This window comes from Cyanistes caeruleus, unplaced genomic scaffold (genome assembly GCF_971803275.1).
Source record: "Cyanistes caeruleus unplaced genomic scaffold, bCyaCae1.hap1.1 HAP1_SCAFFOLD_228, whole genome shotgun sequence".
Classification (NCBI taxonomy): domain Eukaryota; kingdom Metazoa; phylum Chordata; class Aves; order Passeriformes; family Paridae; genus Cyanistes; species Cyanistes caeruleus.
Genome location: NW_028256011.1, coordinates 37,501 through 40,000, shown reverse-complemented (window position 1 = coordinate 40,000; position 2,500 = coordinate 37,501). Strand labels below are relative to the sequence as shown.

Below are 2,500 nucleotides of genomic sequence, written 5' to 3'. Positions count from 1 at the left end.
CCGTGTCCCGCGTGCGGGAAGAGAAGGGAGGGGGGTGCTCGGCACGGCCCCCCTCCTCCCGGAGGCGCGCGGGCGCCTTCGGGGCGCGGAGGAGGCGGCTCCTCCGGCCCTTCCCGCAGCGGAGGAGCGGGACCGCTTTTCTTTTTTTTGCCGCCCGGCAAAAAAAAAAACCACCAGGGGGTGTCCCGCTCCCGGGGCCGAACGGCCCCTCGCGAACCGCACGGCAGAGGAGAGCTCGGAGGGCCGGGTTCCCCTTCCCCCCCGGGCGTTCCGGGGCGCGTCGCTTCCAGGGTTTTGCCCGCCCGCGCGCGCGCGCGGGCGCGGGGACCGCCGCCGGGTCGGGCGCGCGGCGGCGGCGGCGGAGACACGTTCTTCGCCCCGTCGCCGGGCCCCTCTCGGTCGGTGCGGTCGCCGCGGCGAGGTCTCACTCGGTCGGCCGGTCCGCCCCTCGCCCTCCCGCACCGGCGGGGCCACGGGCCGAGCCGCGGCGGTCCTCTCGGGCGCAGCGCCGGGCTGCTGAGGGAAACCCCGGGCCCCGAGTCAGGACGGCCGCGGTGGCGGCGGCGGATGTGTCAGGCGCGCCCCCGCCGGCGGACGCTCCCCCGAGGGTGGCAGCAACTGGGGGGGAGGCACCCCGGCGGGGCCATCCCAGGTCGTTTCCCTCGCCCCAGGGCCAGGTACCTAGCGCTCCGCGCCTGGGCGGTTCCCCGAGTCCTTTCCCCTTTCCCCCGCTCCCGCCTCGGCGTCGTCAAACGCCGGCCGGGGGCGCGGGGTTTGGGCTGGGACCCGAAAGGGCCGCCGAGGCCGGGCGGAGGTTTAAAGACTCGGGCGGCACGGCGCGCCCCGGCGGCGGCGGCGATGCCGGCGGCGGCGGCGGCGGCGGCGGCGACGGGTACCCGGCCGGTGGCGGCGCGGCGTTCACTGAGGGGTGGGGAGCTACTCCCGCCGATCCCCTGCGGTGGCGTCCGTCGCGACCGGTCCCCCCCCGCTCGTCGTCGTCGTCGTCGTCGTCGTCGACTTCGTCGCGGCCGTCGTCGGCCGCGCCGTGCCGGGGAGGGGGCACCCAGCCCCCCTCCCCCCCCTCTCCGCGGCCCGGTCTCGGCGGCGAGGCCGTGGCGCGCTGTCGGCCGCGGGGCCGATCCGGTCTCTTCGGAACGGGGCGGCGCCGGCGGAGAAGCGCCCCCGCGCGCTTCTCCGCCTTCTCTGCGCGACCTCGGGGTGGCGGCCCTCGGGCGCCCCCCGCGCTCCCTCGCCTCGGCCGCGCCGGCCGCGTCGGCGCGCATCTCCTCCTCCTCCTCGGGGCGTTCCTCGCCTTCCCCGGACGCGCGCGGCGGCGCCGTCCGCCGGCTCGTCCCCGGCCGGGACCGCGCGCCCCCCGCCCGGGCGAGCGCTCGTCGGTCGCCTCCGGCGGCCGGAGGTCCGGCGAGCGCGGGCGACCCCGTGCCGAGCGGCGGCGGCGCCGCTCGACGGGTGTCCCCCTGGTGGGACGGTCGGCCGGGAGGCCCCCGTCGTCGCCGGCGGCGGTCCCGGCCCGGGCCCCGCCCGTCGCTTCCCCGTCTCCCTTCCCGAAGGCCGCGTGTGGGCCGCAGGGAGAACCGCTCGAGGCCGTGCGGCGGGCGTCCGCCGCACGGCCCCCTCCCGCAGGGCGCGTGCCCGCGGAAGGGGCCCCGACGGTGCGAAGCGGCGGCGGCGGTCCCGGGAGTGCGGCCCCGGTGGCGGCGGGGCCTTTGCCTTCCGGCAGGCCTCGGGCGCTCGCGACGCCGGCTCGCGCCTCGGCGGCGCCCGCCTCCCGGCGCCGGCCGTCGGAGCGCGGCGGCGAGGCGCTCGCCTTCCGGCGGGGAGCGGTCCCCGGCCGGGGGCGGCGCCGGCGGTGCCGGCGGTCGTCGCGCTGCCGTCTCGGGCGCTGGCAAGGGGGCGGCCCGTCAGCGGGGAGGAGAAAGGCCGCGCCGCGCGCGGCGGGCGCGGTGGCGCTGCGCGGGGGGCCGATCCCCGCGCAGCGGTCGAGGTGGAGCCGAGCGCGCGGCGGGCGGCGGGCGGCCGCGGCCCCCCGGCCTCGTGCCCGCGTCGTCCCGTTCAGAGAGAAGAGGCCGGGCGCGGGCTACGGAGCCCCCCCGCGGTCCGGCGCGCGCCGCGCGGCTCTCCGCGCGGAGGCCGGGCCGAGCCCGGGCGCCTGGGCCGCCTCCGAAAGACGGCACGCGGGGCGGCGTCTCTCTTTTCCCCTCCCCTCGCCCGGGGGGAGGGGGGTGGTGGGGGAGAGGCGGTCGGGGGCGCGGGCCCCCCCGCCCTTTCTGGCCGGCCTTTTCGGAGCGTTCCGTGGGCGGCCTCGTGCCTTCCTTTTCTTTTTCCCCTCCGTTGGTCGTCTCGTTTGTGCTCGTACGGTCGGTCGCGAGGTCGCGCGCCCGCGCGTCCTCGCCGCAAAACCGAGGGGGGCCGCTTCACGCGAGCGGTCCCGGCCCCTCCGCGCGTGCGGGGTCGGTGCCGAAAGCCAGACAACTCTTAG

At 80.1% G+C, this 2,500-nt stretch overlaps 1 non-coding gene across 1 annotated transcript in view; it reads left to right on the top strand.

Moving 5' to 3' along the window:
• The first annotated feature begins 2,491 nt into the window (after positions 1–2,491).
• Positions 2,492–2,500, top strand: part of LOC147645568 (5.8S ribosomal RNA) — a 153-nt gene continuing 144 nt past the window's right edge. The window contains exon 1 of the ribosomal RNA XR_015282298.1: positions 2,492–2,500. This exon is cut by the window's right edge and continues 144 nt beyond it. This is a non-coding gene — a ribosomal RNA (5.8S ribosomal RNA).